Source organism: Pogona vitticeps, chromosome 1, assembly GCF_051106095.1.
Source record: "Pogona vitticeps strain Pit_001003342236 chromosome 1, PviZW2.1, whole genome shotgun sequence".
Classification (NCBI taxonomy): Eukaryota; Metazoa; Chordata; class Lepidosauria; order Squamata; family Agamidae; genus Pogona; species Pogona vitticeps.
Window position 1 is genome coordinate 20,127,437 of NC_135783.1, and position 19,303 is coordinate 20,146,739.

General features: G+C 45.1%; 1 protein-coding gene across 2 annotated transcripts in view; it reads right to left on the minus strand.

The window, feature by feature from the left end:
• Positions 1 to 9,143: 9,143 nt before the first annotated feature.
• Positions 9,144 to 19,303, minus strand: part of LOC110080728 (transmembrane protein 121) — a 44,702-nt gene continuing 34,542 nt past the window's right edge. Inside the window, exons 1-2 of one of the 2 annotated variants that reach the window (XR_013540278.1) lie at positions 16,714 to 16,800; positions 9,182 to 9,245 (exon numbers count right to left, since the gene is read on the minus strand). The gene's annotated coding sequence lies outside the window, so the exon portion shown is untranslated. Of the gene's footprint in view, positions 9,246 to 16,713; positions 16,801 to 19,303 lie in introns of those variants that run through there. The other variant, XR_013540277.1, reaches the window with a different exon arrangement.

The following is a 19,303-nucleotide window of genomic DNA, read 5'->3' on the forward strand; positions in this document are numbered from 1 at the left end:
AAATAACAGTCAACACATCAAGAGGCAGAACTATCAAAATAAAATGTGACATTGAGCATATGTAAACATATAGAGCAGCAAGGAATGGAACAAGCAAGGTTGCCAAAATAAGCCTTCTCCGTAAAGCAGTGTTTTCAAAGACCTTTGAAAAGTTGGGAGGGAGGAGGCCAGCCAAGCTGTTCCACCGGTAGTTGATTCCAGAGTGTTGGAACCACAGCAAAGAAGGCCCTGCTCTAACAGAGGATTTCTTGGCTTCCCTTGGAGTGGCTATCCAGGGGATCATGGCCTGGCAGGACCTAGTGGGTCAGGTGGACAACTTTAGGAAGAGATGCTCCAACAGGTAATTGTTCTATTGAACAGAATTTCTCAGCCGCATCTAGACATTGGAAGGGGGGCACGATTAATCAGGCTGTCGTTTAAGCAAAGACACTTTACATAGCAAGCTGCTTGTGTGTATTACAATCCCTGTAGCAGCTGCCATGCCAAGCATGTCAGTTGCTTTTAGAACATCTGTAGTAATTCTTCATCACCTAGTTTTCACTAAGGACCCATTACTGCCCCATTGCCTCCTAGTCTTCTCTCTCCCCCCCCCAGGCAGACTTTTATTTGCTCTTTTTTCGCAGCTTTAAGATCCATTCCACCGATTCCCCTCCCCCTTTCTTTTGGCTGTTTGCTCTACTCAAAAGTCTCTACTTTTCACTTCAAAAAGAAAGAAAGGCATTGTCGCCAGGCCTCCTGCTCATTTATTAAGCATGAACATTTCACTCGCATAAAGGCCTCGGACGCACTTGCTCTTCATTTAAAAATGAAGCACTTACGTAACCCTGGCTTTGGAAACAATGCGTTTTGAACAGCTGCCCTTGCTGTTAAGATTCACAATCAAGCTACAGGAGAGAGCAATTCCCAACACTTCACTTTGTGGTTCCCCCCCGCCCCCCCCCCGATTTGCTAGGATCCCAGCTGGGAGAGTTAGTGATGCTGAAACTCCCCAGAGAGGCTGCCTCGCTCTTCCACCTGTGCTATGATGGGAGACTATCTTGAGCGCATACCTGAAATGGCTCATCTTATAGCCTAGGAATAATCTTGCTCCTGGCCAGCTCTTTGACATTTCACGTCTCCATGCTGAGCCTGCAACTTCCTATGCGTGGGGCCTGTTTGGTGTTCATTACTGACGCTGTTTGAAATTCTGCTAAGCCACCCTCGACTTTCATCACTGCCTGGTCGTGTCAACCTGTTCCAAGGTCTCGCCGCATGATTTGAGTTATTTATGGTGCAAAGGGGCCTTGCCCAGTGCCAACATCTGCCTGGCAAGGAGGGCTTGTGCATTGTGTTCGCTGAATGTTTGATTATTTGCAGCCTCAAATTGGGTCATATTGAAGTCCTGGGGCCAGAGCATGGAGTGCAGACAGAAGCAGCCAGGCACCAGAACTGTTCCCCAAACACCCTGAGAATGCCTAGCTTGACACACAGCTTAGATTGGAGCTTCCTCACTGTTAGTGCTCCTTTCCAGTGGCGGATGGTGCCCACTGAACCAGGTGGGGGTGGAGGGCAGGACAGTGAATGGGAGGCAGAGCCAAAGCCATCCCTAACTATAATACATGCTTAAGAGGGGTAGGAGCCATATCTGAAGTTTGCAGAAAACCGCCTGGTGAAAGCTGCTCTTGCAGGAGTGCAGGCTGCAGCATCACCCCTGTTGAGAAATATCTCTCGCCTTGAAGACTCTTCTTGTTGATGTTTAACTGGTTCAGTAACTTTTTTTGGGTTCTTCCTTACATCTGTTGTCTGAATATTCAATAATTTGTTCATGCTGGGAATGATGAGACACTGCAGGGGTCCTCCAATACAGAAGGAGCTGTCAAATACTTCCAACCCACACCAGCAACTTCATAAGGATCCTTAAAATTAAAAAGGGTGTTTGGGGAACAAAAAGACACAGGAACAGAAGACTTGTCTGGTCGCTCTGCCGGGCAACTGTGGTCTTCCAGGTGCTCTTCATTTACAGTTCACATTGGCCTGAGCCAGAGTGTGGAAAGGTCAGTTATTGGACTATAGTTCCCAGAATCCACTAACCATCATAGCCCATGACCATGCTTTCTGGGGGGTGCTGGGTTTTGTTGTCTGAAAATGAAACTTTTCTAAACGTTGGCCTTAAGCAGCATAGGTAAGGATTTGTGGGCGTTGTAGTCTGGACTGCCTGCCTCTACAGGCTTTCTCTCCCACATGATTGAACATCTTCAGGTTCAGGCTGTGTTTCGTGCCAGAAGGTACACCGTCTCCACCCCAGTCCCACCCCAAAAAGGCTTGCCCTCCTCCTTCAACTGCAAATAAACCAGCTGGGGTGATTAATAAATAGCCACTTCATTAACTAATTAGCCAAACACAGCCATTGTGTTCACACATGGTGGGGAAAGGGGAGATTTCCCTGCTGTGTTTTTTTTTTTAAAGCTGGGCCTGGTTTGCTGTTCCCCTAACAGCAGTTGCCAAGAGAGAGAGAGAGGGCAGATGGTCCCAACTTCACAATGCTGACTGACAGGATAGCGATTAGGAGGGATGGGATCCCTTATTAGCTAATCAGCTTCCTCAATGTTTTGTCAGTGTTTAATGAGTAGCTGTCCTGGGAAGGCGAACTTTGTGCTTTTGCATTCTGCTCAGGAGCTGGGAGGAGCACACTGTTTATGTGTAGGGGGTGCTAATTGGCACAATGAATGGGTCTCACATGGCCGGACCCCTTTACGTTTGCTGCTCCTGCTTTTCTTTCCTTCCTGCACCAGTTGGGAGCAATGATGAATTTCCTCCCTGCATTGTTATCTAAGGGAGTGGGATTGCCTGAGAAACTCTGTGCCACTTGTGGTACTACAGCATGTTTCTTTAGGCAATCCTGCTCACTTACAAGATGTTAAAGATCTTAATCACCCCAGAATGTTGGCCTGGCTTTTAAAAATAAATTGGAGAGGCCTGCATCACTGTGGAAAGCAATGCACTAGTGAAGGGCAAGCCAGAGATTATGGGCTGACAGAAAATCCTGGGATACAACTTAGAAGGAGAGCTTAGAGTCCATTTCACAATCTTTCAATCTGAGTCCTGTGTTTATGAGCCTCCCCAGTGTCTAAAGGTACCCTAGGCTATAAAGTATGCTGAAACACAGTTATGGGCTTGTTCTGAATCAGAATCATAGATTCCTCCTACAGGTCTGAACCTGACCTTAGAAATTACTCATTTAGGCAACACATGATGAGATGCAGCTGAATGTGTGAATGCAGCAGGACTCCCTTATCTACAGGATCAGTATCCACTGATTCACTTATCTATAGTGTGAAAATATTAAAAATATTAAAAGAAGAAATCCAGAAAAAAACTATTTTCACACGCATTACCAGAGCTGGCCACTAGAGGGAACCAGAGTCCATGTTATGAATATTTAGTTAAGAGTATGTAACATGGTTTCTGGCACATTCTAGTGGCCAGTTCTGGTAATACATGTGAAAATAATTTGTTTCCTTTTTTTCTCGTTTTATCATGCTATATAGCATTTGCTATTATTCATTGTTTACAATATCCATGGGGGGGGGGCTTGGAACCAATCCCCAATGGATATGGAGGTTCTACTGTATTTTGCATTGAACTTAATGCATGATCAATGACAACCTGAAATTTTTATCAATAACTATGTTCTGGTCAAGATGGAAAAACCAGTTAAGTTGACTTGCTTGATTGTCTGAACCCTTGCCTCATGCACAGCTTGGAAGTTTGTTTGTTTATTATTACTTCCAGAAGCCTTCAGTGAACATAGGCATTCCAGCAATTAACCTAGCTGATATTGACTCAGGTGGGATATTCAGGCATACCAGTTTTCCAAAATATCAAGAGTTTCTTCCTAGCCTGGGCTTTAACCATAATTCACCCAAGGATCTTTGCTTAGTGGTGGAACTGAGCACCTGCATTCTATGCAGAAATCCCAGGTCATAACTGATAGCTCCAGATAAGGCTAAGGAACCATAGAAAGTGCCTGTTGGTCATTTAAGACCTGGCTTCCCTAACCTAGTGTCCTTCACGTATGTTGGACTACAACCCCCATGATCCTCAGCCATTGTAGTCACACTGGTTAGAGATGGTGGAAATGAAACTGGAGGATTGCTGTAATTTCCCCTGAAAGTAAAGTGATGCTCAAGGGCTTGCAACAAAGACTTTTAATAATGACTACAGAAAAGCTACACAATTTCAATGTTGACAATGAAGAAATTGAAATTGTTAAAGATTTTGTATACTTTGGTTCAATCATCAATTCAAATGGAGACTGCCGCCAAGAAATGAGAAGACTGAGACCTGGAAGGGCAACAATGAAGGCACTCGTCAAGTATAAGGGTGTGTCACTGGAGGCCAAGACTAAAATTATCCATACTCTTGTATTTCCAATCACCATGTAAAGGTGCAAAACACCTGGAAAGGGAAGAAAATGAATTGTTGGAAATGTGGTAGTGAAGGAGAGCTTCCAGAAAGACAAAGAAATGGGTTCTAGATTAAATCAAGTCTGAAAAATGCTACTTTGGGCGCATCATGAGAAGACAGGATTCCTTAGGACATACAGTACAATAATACTGGAAAGGTGAAAGGCAGCAGGAAAAGAGGAAGCCCAAATACGAGATGGTCTGACTCTCTAAAGCAGAGGTCGTCAACCCCTGGTCTGCAGCCTGGTGCCGGTCTGTGGCCTGAGCCAGACCGGGCTGCAAAGACAGACCTCCGCTGCCTGCATGCACTCCCCTCCCCACAGCTGCTTTGTGCACATGTGCCAGTGACAATGTGAGTGCTCCCCCCTTCATGCATGCATCTGAGCGCCCACGCAAAGGGCTGGATGGGTGGGTGTGCAGGAGCTCCTACGCTTGTGCAAAGGGGTGGGGAAGCACTCACACTGGCGGGTGCACGCGCGCTCCCCCACGCCTTTGTGCATGCACCCAAGAGAGTGCACACTCATGGGGGTGGGGATGCCCCACCTTCCTAAGAGGCTCATCCGGTCCGCAGTCCCAAAAAGGTTGGGCACCGCTGCTCTAAAGGAAGCTACATGCTTGAGTTTGCAGGAGCTGAGGACGGGACATTTTAAAGGTCACGCATCCATCGGGCTGCCATGAGTTGGGAGTGACTTGATGGGAGTGACTTGATGGCACGTAACAACCACAGTTACAAAGAACAGGTTAAGAAGGGCTGGTGCACTGAACTCAATGGACAGATGACTCGATATACGTCGACTTCCCATGTTCCAGAAGGCTGTTTTACATTTGCATACATTGAATTGACTAAATGTGCAATTTTTCATAGCTTGGCCTCAAATACTAGCAAATGGACAATCCCAGAAGTACATTTAAATGATTTAATGAGCAAATGTGCCCAAGATTTATCACCTTCTCTTCTACGATAGCTGTCCCGGTTCTCATGTAGAAAGATTGCAGTTCAGCTTTCAAAATCCATACAAGGAAATGTGTTTTAGGCTTCTATTTTAAGCTTTTGGCCCCATTTCCCTTCTGGGTTTGTTTTTTTTTCAAAAAGTTGTAATCTTGCTGAAAATGGTATTAAAAACGATGATATCAAAGTTGCCAACACTATGAATTATGAACACCTTGAACGGTGGAAAAATAGATCCTCGTCTTTATAGAAAGTGCTAAATCCTGAAGGCCTGGCTTTAGGCCAGACATCAGGGGACAGTAGTTTAGAGAAAGTTCCAGGGTACTTTTGAATAGATGGTTGCAAGAGGCCAAGGAAGCAGGATGCTTGAAGGACAGATACAGCTTACCTCCTGGATTTGCCATCTGGGTTGCAAGCCAGGCCAGCAAAAGAAGGGAGCTGAAATTTTAAAATTGCCCATTTCCTAATAAATGAGCCTGAGTGAACGAAAAGCCAGTTAGCCCTCAGGAAGCCTCTTCTCATTTAAAGCTAATTAAATGTCAAGCAGTGAGCACTGGAAACTGACTGTGTGCACAGTACATAGTGTTGGTCACCCGTCCGTCACATGGATAAGTACGAACACTGGAGAATGCTGGATTTCTGTATGGCAGGAGGCAAAAGTGCCGGAGAGGCCTCCTGTTGCTCTGGATCAGGGTTTGCTGAGAGAATTTAAAGAAAAAACTGGCCATTTGTTCTGATTGCTGGTGGTCTTTAAGATAGCTATGCAGGTAGAACCTGGCTCACGGAACACCTGAAGCTGCCTTTCATTTGCAATAGAAATTAGAATGGTATAGAATGTAATGCCAGAAGGTGGAGTGGGAAGATGTTTCTAATCTAGTCCTGCCGTTAACATCCTGTTAAGGATTTCTTAGACGCAAACTGTGGCGTAGGATGCAAAAATGTGTGATTATGCATTTGGAGAGAAGGGAGCTCATGAAAGTAAAGTACCTTGCTTGTCTTTAAGCCGGCCAAATGGTACATTCTGGTTTTCAAATATATGGGCTGTCAGGAGACCCAGCTGAGGAAGTTCTGAGAGAAATGTTTAATCAGATTTGATCCTGAAGCAAGGAAGGACAGCCATCTCAGGTGTTGTGCATGTTCACAGGATGAGAGAGAAGGGGAAAAAATCAAGGCTTCTCTCTATGTAGCAGAATAGCTACTGTGTAGAGTATGTATGTATGTATGTATGTATGTATGTATGTATGTATGTATGTATGTATGTATGTATGTATGTATGTATGTATGTATGTATGTATGTATGTATGTATGTATGTATGTATGTATGTATGTATGTATAGTATTTCAATTTTATCCCACCCATCTAGTGGCCACACCACTACTTTGGGTGGCTTGTAATAAAAGCACACACAACACAAACCAAGACTCTAATAATAAACTACATTCAAGACATTAAACAAAAAAGCAGACAAAACTCCAACTTAAATTAAACCTATAATAAGATACACCACGACAAGTAGTACGTACAACATGGACCATCAGTCCCATAACAGACCCACAATAAAGCAGGAGAGGCTATTAAAAACAAAAAGTTACATTCCAATTAGAAAAGCCTAAACCCTAATTCTAATTAGATTGACCGCACGTCTATCACAGTGTATTTGCCCCTTAGAGGAACAGGAAAGGAAAAACGGGAGGCTGATAGACAGAGTCTCGGAGTGTCCGTCTAATGCTAGGTAACGGAGGAAGTAGAGGTCAGAGAGTCACAGGAGATAGAGGAGCCTGCCTGGCATTGGCTCCCTCTTCCAGTCCTTTGGGCTGGTTGAGTGCTAAGAGGTGATGCTTGGAGGATGCCAGGCAAACCGTAGGATCAAATCCTAAATGGCATTTCACAAAGCACTAAGTGCTTGTGGCTGTGGTGGCTAGAGATTGGTAGGAGATGTTGGCAAACAAATTAGCTTTTTCAAGCTTTGCGTAAGAGGGTTTGAGGGGCACACTGCTTTGCTTCAGTCCCAGATATAGAATAGGGTCCACAAGGGGTTATGGAAGATGGAAAGTGAGAGAATTGACAGGGATGATGGCGGTCTGTTCCCTCCATCAGCTGATTCCACTGAGCCAGAGGGAATCCTTCCGATGAGCAACCGAGCAACCGTATGCTGAGAATAAGGGCCTTCAGGAGCAAGGCTCCCAGGCAGGAGGCAGGCAAGATTGGAAATCTGCAGACAGGGAGGGAAGCAGGGCGGACACTACCCCTCACCACTTAGCCATCATCAAAAGAGGAAATGCATCACTAAAGAAAATGGCATAAGTCTGCAGATCATGTGCCCGTCCTAGTTTATATGTATAGATTCAGTGTTAAAAATAATGGTTGTAGAGGGTGAGGCAAAAAAAAAAAAAACCCACCCCCAAACCTCCCAGATTTTAAAGGTCAACAAAAAAGGCAATACAATTCAAACTTTATTACATGAACTAAGAATGAGTGCGTGGAATGCAGTTTGTTTTCAAGGGGTTTTGAAAATGACATCATCCAGATGGTGGCCCTCATTCGCGATACACATTTGTAGTCCATTTGTGAAGTTTCATGTCACCTGGCAGGCCTTCTGCGGGGGTGTTGCTGCCATTTCTTGGTGTATTCGCAGGCTTCAGTTCATCCATAGTTCTTGGTCTTTGTTTGTAGACCTCAGCTTTCAGATTGCCCGAGAGAACTTGTGGCCCTGAAATCTTCACCCAGCTTTCCTCATAGCTTTTGAAGTGTCCAGTGTGTGGGCGTAAGTGTGATGCTCCAGACAATCATTCTGACAATGGATGCAAACAAGAGAAGTTCCGTTGGAGAAATCCGCCAGTAGTGCATGACAACAGAGAAGCTTGTTCCACTCCAGACAGTAAGCAACTGGATTTATAACAAGATTATAGAAGATGGGCTGATGTATGCCTGGAAGCTTCTGAAACAACAAAAACAGCAAGAACAAAATGGTAATGAGCCGCAGCACTGAAGTAAACAATACAGTAGAAGCCCAGAAAACGGCTGCCTTCCTATGGCTGCGCAGCCTATGATGTCCCCTGATATATTTTGAGTTTAGGTGATTCTAACCAGCAGTGTAGCTTCTGTTTCACATCAGCAGCCCAGGGTGATTTAACTGAGGAGCTGGATCATAAATTTCTCTTCAAGACCTAGGAAGAAGGATTGGGAGGCAGTGGAGTTTTGAACTTCCATTAACTGCATCTTTTCCCACAAGAATTTCGCCCTGATTTCTTGGGGACACGGGCCATCGGTAAAGTGCTTACAGTTGCACATTCTATCTGGTTCTTAAATGTTTCAGTGCACTTAACAAAATATACTGCCTCTGTCCATGTGCAGGACTAACCTGTTTGCAGACTGACAATCACGGGTGTGTTGGCCACGTGTGCCTATAGGTGAGTGCACGTAGCAACTACATTTGAACCCGACTGGGAAAGTAAGACACAGGATGCTTTTGCATAGATGTATTACAGCTGTGGCTTGCAGCACATGCAAATGAGGCCTTGGTAATTTGTATGGACAACACTCTGGGAATGTGTGTATCTAATTATTTTATCCACATGGATCATTTGTCTAACCTGCTAATGGGTGAACTAAAAGCACTGAAAAAATCTACCCTCTGCCTATGGGATTATTATTTGACAAACTACACGAGTAAGCCATTCTGCTGAGGTGATTCTACAGGAAGCCTGACAGTCCTTGCCTTGAAATGGATCTTGTTTCATCACAGAATGGCTTGCGTTGAAGAAGCAGAAGTTCTCAGCCGTTGGTCCCCTAATTGCTTTGGACATCCACTCCCAGAAGCCTCAGCCAACGTTGACAAGGGTCAGGCATTCTAGAAGTCAAAAAAAAAAAAAAAAAAAAAAAAAAGACAATACAGGAAGAAAGGCTGGCTTGGAGAATTAAGGAATTGGAAGAGACCCCACCACCACAAACCCTGCCTATGGAGGAAATCCCTAGCTAAAGTATCCCCAACAGACGCTCATCCAGCGTCTGTTTAAAACATTCTGACAAATCAAAGCCCACCAGCCTCCAAGACAATCCGTTAAACTTTTGTAGAGGTGTATACACGCACGCACGCACGCACGCACGCACGCACACACACACACACACACACACACACAGAGCCTAGAATTTCATTAGAGGGGTTTTAAAATATATATATATATATTATTCTATTTAATTATTTTTTCTGTGCTATATCAAACTCCTGGTTCATATTTGGCTTGATAAACATTGCTTAGAGGAAATTCCCATCCAGAGTCACATGAGATCAGTGCCTTATAAAAACAGGAGTGTGTCATTTTTAAGGAATATGGCTGTTAAGAAAACCTTAGAGAACTGAGTTACAATGCAGAGCACTTATCTGATTTGTAGACATGGACTGGCTGCTTTTGAAAGCACAATGAAATGATGTGGGCTGAAAAATTATTCTGGCTGCACAACAGAGCAGTCAACCGAGCACTCCACTGCGTGGCCAGCTGTAGTGTGCCATGAATTCGTTGCACAACTAAGGCATGTTTTGGGGTCATGTGATGAAGCCCTTGGACTATGATAAACTGCTGCCAGATTTTACGTTCTAGCAAGTTAATCAGGCAGTTTCCTTCGAAGGTAAAAAGGAACACTGTATGGTTGATACATTACTTGAGAACCGAGAGTGTTCACATATCTAGCAAGAGAGCGCAACTGTGATCCGGAATTTTCTGCAGGGGGCAAAAAAAAACCCCCAACAACATGGGATAGAGATGGATACCACTTGAGCAACACATAGATACACAGATATATGCAGGCGGCTGTTTGAGTTTTCAGCAAACCACAACTAACAAAATCTATCCTTATTGCCTACCTACTTTACACCAGACAAAGATATACAACTTGAATCTTCATTCCTACTTAATCAAGGTTCTGCTGAGGAGAACAGTGAGCTGCTGTTCTCTCAGCTTGGATAAGCCCATATAGAAGACCCACAGGCTTCTAATACAGTATATTTCCATATAGATCCCAGAGGTCTATTTTAATGGCTCCTGAGCAAGGCAAGTTTTGTGCTGCAACATCTAAGGCAAGCGTGGTATGTTAGGCCGGGGAAAACAGAGCTGTACTGTCATCCCAGTGCAATCCCCCCTGTGTTTCCCCCTTTTCATTATTCACACCTTTATTTCATGTATCTTTATTTCCCCACCAGTAAGTTCAAGGCAGTATGCATGTCAGTCCTCACACCGCTTTGTCCTCACAACACCTCTGTGAGGTAGGTTAGGGATGAGGAACAAGTGGTTCATTCAATGCATTTCATGCCTCAGTGAGGCTCTCACTTCCACTACGTACTTCCTTATTTTCTTATTTTCTTATTTTCTTATTTTCTTATTTTCTTTCTTTCTTTCTTTCTTTCTTTCTTTCTTCCTTCCTTCCTTCCTTCCTTCCTTCCTTCCTTCCTTCCTTCCTTCCTTCCTTCCTTCCTTCCTTCCTTCCTTCCTTCCTTCCTTCCTTCCTTCCTTCCTTCCTTCCTTCCTTCCTTTCTTTCATGTATTGTTGCTATATGTCATCAAACCAGAACTGACTTATAGGGATCCTAACAGGTTTCCAAGGTAAGTGAAATATGATTGTTCTGGGTTTTTCGGGCTCTTTGGCCATGTTCTGAAGGTTGTTCTTCCTGACGTTTTGCCAGTCTCTGTGGCCGGCATCTTCCGAGGACAGCAGAGGACAGTAGGTTTCCCTACACAGGTTGCTGTCCTCTGAAGATGCTGGCCACACAGACTGGCGAAACGTCAGGAAGAACAAACTTCAGAACACGGCCAAAGAGCCCGAAAAACCCAGAACAACTATTAGATCTCAGTCGTGAAAACCTTCATGAATATATTAAGTGAAATATGGTTTTACCAGTTCCACACCCAGTTTCCATAACAGAGCTGGGGAATCGAACCCAGGTCTCCTGAGTCCCAGTCCATTACTCTTATAGCCTGCCCTATATCACAAGTTCTCAGGGGAGCTACAGAACTGTTTAGAACAATTTATACACACAAGATCTTTAAAACAGGATAAACTAAACATTTTAAAACAATCCAGATGTTCTTGGACTTAGTAGGCATCCTTCAGTCTTGAGAGACTATGGTAACGTGCTCTGTATGGAGGTCTTGGAACAGCGTCTAATGTAGCTGAGAAGGCCAATTTGGGAGTGACAATCTCTTCCACATTGAAGACAAATACAATCTGTCCCCTGTCCAGCTCCCTGGTTTTGCTTGTTTTGGGACTGCCTCTTTGCCTTGGCCTGCTGTACAAGTGTCTCTTCAAATTGGGAGAGGCCATGATGCACCACCTGCCTCCAGGCTGAACGCTCAGACGTCAAGGTTTCCCATCTGTTGAGGTCCATTCCTAAGGCCTTCATATCCCACTTGCAGATATCCTTGTATCGCAGCTATGGTCCCCCTCTGGAGCGGTTTCCCTACATTAATTCTCCATACAGGAGATCTTTTGGAATCCGACCATCAGCCATTCTCACGATGTGCCCAAGCCAACGTGGACGGTGCTGCTTCAGTAATGTATACATGCTAAAAATTCCAGCTTTTTCTAGGACTACTCTATTTGGAACTTTGTCCTGCCAGGTGATACCAAAAATATGTTGGAGACAACGCGAATGGAAGGTGTTCAGCTTCCTCTCCTGCCGTGCACAGAGGATTCTTGGACTGCACCTCCCAGAAATCCTACCCAGCACAGCTAGTGGTGAAGGCTTCTGGGAGTTTTAGTCCAAGAACATCTGGGGACCCAAGATTAAGAACCATGGCCAAGTAGATGAGAAGGAATGGCCAGGGTGCTGCTATACCTGCGACACATACACACATCTGAAGACCTTGCTCTACTGTCCATAATGTGTGGGTTGGCCCTGTCTATGTGCCACCTCATCAGGTTACCTCTCCTTTCAAACCAGGGCTCTGCCCAGTTTTTGGCCTCATTTGGCCAATGTAGCCAGCCTGGTTCCCTGGCATACAGTGCTGCCGAAAAGTTCAGAAGGAAAATTCCCACAGCAGGGCCAGTGCAAAGAACAGCAGCTTTTCTCTATGCAGGAGAATGGAACAGGTTCAGGCAGTGTGTGGGAAAGTTAATCAGTCAGTCAAAACCTTATTGTTTATGGCCATAGGCCTTTACAATATGCAATGTACAGTATAATATATAAAAAGGAAAACTGGGTTTTAAACATACATTTTAGAACTACGTGTTTTAAAATGTGCCCTTCTTGCCGTGATGGTCCGTGAGAAAACCAGACCTCAGCTTCTTGGCTGCCAACACAAATAGTTCTACAGCATATGTAATGAATGGCTGATTGTCAATAAGCAATCTTAATACTAATTCCTTGGGTGGGCAATTAGGGACCAACTGGATAGTAAATAACACATTTTTTTTTCCTCTGGGGTCCTTATAGGGGGAGCAGAACAAGAAATAATCAATGATGTTTTCTGTCTGGTTACAGCTGAATATATGTTTCCGTTCCATAGCTGGAATTCTTTGGAATCTCCCTTCAAGACACGCTGAGGGCATCTGCTGAAATCTAAGTTCAGTGAAAGCTCTGTAAAGCTGTGGGAGAGACGGTGGGGGAAGTTAGTGTGGGCAAGTTAGTAATAATAGTCTTAGAACTGCAAAGCTGGAAGGGACTCTCCTCGGGTCCAGCCCCTGTCAAGGAGGCACAGTGGGAAACCAAACTCCCAACCTCCAGCTCCACAAGTAGGTATCTAAACCACTGAGCTATCGCTTATGGACCATCATTTCTGGCACCCACCAACAGCTGAGGAATTCTGGGAGTTGTGATCCTAAAAACAACTTTGGACTCCAGGGGGAAGGGATTTTCCAGGCACTGTTCCAGTGCTTGAATTATAGAAAGGCTGGAGGAGGGCTGACAGACTTTAAAGAGAGACGTGGAGTGGGGTGTGTGGAGTAGTTGCAGGTTCTGTGAAGGGAATCCACATTTGAGCACTGAATGTGTTGTCCTTTTCTCTGGATACCCGGATCTGCATTCTTACCTGGAAGTGAATCCTATTAAACCAAGTGGGGCCTGCATCAAAATACTGTAAGCACACACAGGATTGCCTTGTACACTTAGCTCTAGTACACATTGCCAGAAGGATTATATTCTTAACAAGGCACTTGACAGAATAGGTGCATTAAGCACACAGGGTGGACTGGAAAATTTCCCCATTTGTTCCAGTTGTAAAAGGGGCTGTAAGGAGAGTGGAAAGTGAGGATATGTGCATTGGAGCAAATGCATAACAGTATGGTGTTTTGTAGTGGTTTAGGTCTCAAGTTGCCAAGCCTGAATACATGCTCCCGAGGTTGGGAGTTCAATACTCCACTGTGCCTCCTTGACAAGGGCTGGACCTGATCCATAAGGTCTCTTCCAGCTCTTCAGTTCTAAGATGATGATGATAATGATTATATTCCTTTCCTACAAAAAGGGGATTGAGTTGAGAGACAGAGAACAACCTTGTTGTACACCTTTGAGATGCTCTACAAAATTCATGATTGACAGAAGAACTGGGCTGGGTTTCAGCTCTGTCTGCTGAACCAGCTCTTTGCCAGAGTGTTCAGCAGGGGTTTTGTGCGAGCCTCCCATTGCCCTGCTGCATGTACAGTTGCTTGATTTCTAGATGTGCATTTGAATCTTCCCCTACAGAATTAGCAGGACAATTTATGTTCTGATGCTATGTGTAATCTTCTCTGGCTGTTCTTGACCCTTCCTTTTATAGCCTCTGATAACTCTTGCAATAATTCATGCAAATTAGCATCATTAATTTAGTAGGATTAATTTGCTTCCTTAGCAATGAGGTGCAGATTCCGCCAATTGCACAGAGTAGCTGCTGGGGGTGGAAGGGCTCAGGTGTGGTACCTTCAACAGCTTTGAGATTGTAGGGTGTCAATCAATGATGCCTTTGCAAATGGTAGAGGTTTCCTTCCTTCCTTCCTTCCTCCCTTCCAGAATAATATTTTAAGCAAATATTATTGTTCCAGAAAGTCAACTAGATACTGAGCAAGTGGTATGCCATCAAGGGAGGTCACTGTACCAAAAGGCAAGTTAAGGTCAGCTGACTGCGGCCAGCCGAGTCTCAGGTAATTGCCTGTAGCAGTTCCAGATTTTTACATCTGAAGAGACTAAGACATCCCTCCAGGGTGGACTATTCATGGTGATTGCTGTGACTGATCCAGAGTTTTCCATTCAGGAGCCAAGTGTGTCTGGTTGGCACCAATGCAAACATTTGTACCTTGGACCTCTCTACCTCGGCACACACACGGAACTCTGCATTTGATCAAATAGGCTCTTGACATCGTTCGCCAGTACCGTGTCTCAGCATTTTGCCTTCTTGGCAGTGACAAAGTGCTTGCTTATTCAGGAGCTGTTGTCTTCGCCTCGCGTCCTGAAGTAATTCCCTGCTTGCATCAATACAGTACTGCAGAGTTTCAGTCTCAGTTCACTATCTTGGCTTACGGTGTTTCTCTTGAAAAGAGATAATGCAACCCATCAGAACACATTGGCTGGGCTTGAGCACTGCCTCTAGGAATTTATGACGACTGGGTTTAGATAAGTTCAGGCACTTAAGAAGGAGGAGGCTGATCTGAACATGTGAAGAGGATAAGAGTGCTAGTCTGCTGCTCTTTCACCGCTCCCTTTGCATGGTGATCATCAAGCTGAATAGGAAAGCCTGTGTCACACATGGAGCCCCTCTATGCCGTTGGGAGCTTGCGTTTTCGAGGATCCTCAATCAGGATCTCCATGCGTAGCAGGATGGATGGGGCTAGAGATAGCACTCTTACTCACCACATGATCAGATTTCTTTTGAATGCCTGTACGGGGCTTTTTCTGCTTAATTTTGCGTTTAAGCACCCAATACTACACTGGTACAACAAGACTAGGAAATCACAGAAAACCTTTGGCCCACCATCTTCCAGCACCCCTACTGAAAACAGCCCATGATAAGAGATTATAAGAGTTGTAGGCCAAAATATCTGGAGGGTCAACTGTCACCCCATTATGATAAAGACATGGGTTAGGGAAGGTGAGACACTCTGTAATATGTGGCTCTCCGTATCTCATATAGTCCAACTGCATGCAGAAGGTTACCCCCAGATTAGGCAGCATTGCCTGCTCCAATCTTACATAACATGGTGCTTTCCAGCTGTGCTATATTGCATTGTCCATCACCATCAGGCAGAAGAGGTCTTTACCACCACTTGTAACCTGTTATTTTCTTAAACAAAGGGTGTGAAGGGTTGAACCTAAAGTCCTATGCATGGCACATGTACGCTCCACTGCTGACCTACAGACTTTTGCTGAAGCAGCAGCATGGGGAGGGAAAACCTAGCTCTCCTTGTTCTTGGTCAAGCTCTTGGTCATATAACTGAGGATTGTGATGCAAAATCCAGTCAAGAAAGTTGCCATTAGTACAAAAGAGCTGCGGTTGCCCGTGATCATTTCTTTGGTCTACTCACCTCTGGTCAAAAAGGCTCTGGGGTTTTTTTTGAAGCACTCCTCGAAAAACCTAAAGGACCTGTTTATCAGAGGAGGCTGTGCGGAACTTAAATGGCTGGGAGATACAAGGAGTTGGAGGATGCTGACTTGGGGATGATGGGAGTTGGAATTGTGCCAGGAGCCATCATCTTTGATTCTCCAAAGAACTTGTGTCTGCTTTCACCCTGACCTGCACTTTAATCTTTTTCTTTTTCTTTTCTTAAATGATGTCTGGAGAAGGAATTAACATGGATTCATGGCTGTATCAAAGTCAAAGGAGATTCCAGAATGGGCTCTAGACTAGTCAGGCACATAGAATATGTGGATTCACCTACTTCATGCTCAGTTCAGGGGTGCAACATCCACCCTTCAATTAGTAGGCAGTAGGAAACCACTGAATTGACTGAGCTGATTTACTGTACGGGCTTAGAGGCTTTCCCATCCATCTTTACCTGCCTCAGGAAAATCTACTGTACCTGTGGTGCTTCAGGTTCCATCTGAAGCCAATGGCTGCTGTGATTTGGAACTAGAGAAGAATATCATTTGAGTCTGGCTATGGTTGGGCACATCTTAAACTTGAGCCTCACTCCCACATTTCCATTTGTGACTTTCCCATCAACTTGTCTAATGCCGCTTGATTGCACTAATTTACAAGAGCAGCAGTCCTTTCACTTTATAGCTGGATTTTATATTTCCAAAAACAGAGGATCAGCTGTTCGTGTTTCTGTTGCTCTTTGGGGACAAGAAAGGGGTCTTTACAGGTTTTAGGCTTTACTGTTCCGGGGGAAGCTTTAAAAAAAAAAACCACATTACTCACCAGAACCTCATTTGAAGTGATGCAGATCCTTCCTTCCTCCTCCATCTGCAAGTGTCATCATGCAGACAGCCTAACTGCAACATCCCATCGCACTGTTAATTTCCTCCTTCTGTACCTGTTTTTCAAGCCTTCTGTCTGATGGAAAGATCCAAAGAGCTCAAAAGTTTGCACATTTTTTCTACACTTTGGGTAACAGTTTTTCTTGGCATTTATACACAGCATGGAGGAAAGTACCATCTTGTTCATCGCTTCGGGCAGAAACAAAGGTCTTGGGCCAGCTCTGCAATTCTATTCGACCCTTCCATCAAAGTGGCTCAGAATTACACATTTGGGGTCTTCATCAAGGGTAGTATTGCATCCACCCACTCACCTAGTTGATTTCAATGGCCAGATGCTTTCTGAGCCTTTGTGTGGTGGAATTTGCCCCCCTCCTCAAAGAGACTAAGGACTTGATGCTGCTATCTCACAAAAAAAGAGACTGGGCTACACACCTGCCTAGAGGCTCGGCCAGCAGGACTTTCCAAAGCCTGATGCTGTCCTGGGGACAGAGGGCTCTCTATTTTGCATGCTGCCCTTGTGTGGAGCCAATCTTTTAAGGGAACAGGGAGCACTGCAGGGTGCATCAGCAGTAATTTAGCACCCTGCAATTACAGTGGGCGTGCAAAGCGGGAGAAGACTCTATAAATCTTTTCCCCTTGTCATCTGACCTGTGTAGGCAGGCATCTCCTTTTCCTTGTTCTCTGGGAAAGAGAACTCCGGGTAGGTGGGACTCATCAGCCTGGGAATGCAGTCCATCTAGGAGAAGGGAAACTCTGATCCCAAACCTCCATGTTGTAAGGAGAAGGAGGCGCCACCACCATCACCCATGCGGCAAGGGAGCAGCCCGGGTAGGTGGGGCTCATCAGCCTGGGAAGGCAGCCCATCTAGGAGAAGGAAAACTCCGATTTCAAACCTCCACTGCCTTGTGGCTATATTCACTGATGGAAAAGGCTTCAGGAGTTAACCTCGAGGCAAAATCCGGAGCTGGAGTCCCGGAGGCAGTTTATGCTGTTCTGACAACTCCTGCGACGTTGCTGGAACCAGTTGTATTGGCTCTTGCCTTTCCATTGGACTACCATTTTCAGTGATGTGGAGAGGGGAGACTTGCTGCTTGGGTAACAGCCTATCCTCCATATTATTCTACCCAGGCTTCGTGCTCTGGGGAGGACAGCTTCGCATAGAGCGTCAAAGTCCTCCATACAGAGCACGTTACCATAGTCTCTCGAGACTGAAGGATGACTATGATGGGAAAGGGCCAACAGCAACAGCGGCATGCGTGATTTCCCTTGCACAGGGACTGCTTCTGTTCCAGTACAAGCCTACGTGGCAAGAGGTTGGTGGGGTAATGGAGACAGAGAGAAACCACCAGTCTCCTGAAGAGATGAAGAGCTGGCCTTTGTTCCCTCTCAACCTTTTACAGACAAAAATTGGAACCCACACTTTATAGCACCCCAATTCCTTGAACTAAGGACTGCTGCCCACACACTCATCTAGAAAGGTATGTGACTGAACGTTACTCTGCCATCTGTATTCATTCAGTATACAGCTAACTATCTTTCAGCTGATTTAAAAGACAGGTGGGCGTTTATTCTTTTGGTTAAAAATAATGCTTTTCACAAGGGGGGAAAATAAAACTTCAATCGTCCATAACTGCTTGTCAACGCTTTAAATGCTTCCTCGGCAGCTGAAGTTGGAAATGGCAGCCCCTGACTCACGCAACACCTGAGCATTCTTGCATCTGCATCTAAAGGGCCGAGCAGTGCTACAGAGTCAACAGGTATCCATCCCACTCCCAGCGCGTGGAGAATTTATGGAACGGCACTCCTCAAATCCCCTAGCCGAGCTGGCTGGGGATTATGCAAATCATAATCCACAAAAGTAACTTTCCTGAGCACCGGCCACCCACCCTTTTCACTCATATTAACTCCCAGGTGTCCTTGAGTGGGAGATAAATGCCGATGAATAAATGAAAACTGGCAACTCACATTTTAAAACATTTAGGAACAAACATTCCACAAGGCCAAAACCAGGGCTGGCGATGCACAAGTCAAGGAAAGGATGCCATGTCCCTGTGATACATACAGGAAAACCTGGAATATATAGCTGGATGAAGGTAATGAAAGCAGCAAGAAAACAACAGGGATAGTCCGGGGTGAGCTATATCCTGGTGGTGACCAGAGAGACCTCCAAAATAGATGGAGCCATCCCAAGAGTGGGTGGGGGGCTGACTAAGGATTCTAAGCAAACCAAGGATGTCATAACACATGGAAATGGATCACACCGTTGTGACTGCTTGTGGAGGGGTTGATTTCTTGTTGATTACAGGAGATACAGGATGCATTCCAGTCTCACCCTGATCTGCATGGCAAGCTGGACCTTTTTGGCCCACTCTTAGGGCTTCTGTTTTGGGGGAGTGGGTTAGAACAATTTCCCAGCAGACAGAAGGGTCATTTTAAAGGAGATCACTCCCATTAAAGCAACCCTTTCAGGTGTGATCAGATGCGTGCCTTTGCAACCATAGAATTGTACCATAGCAAGGGAATGTGTAGGC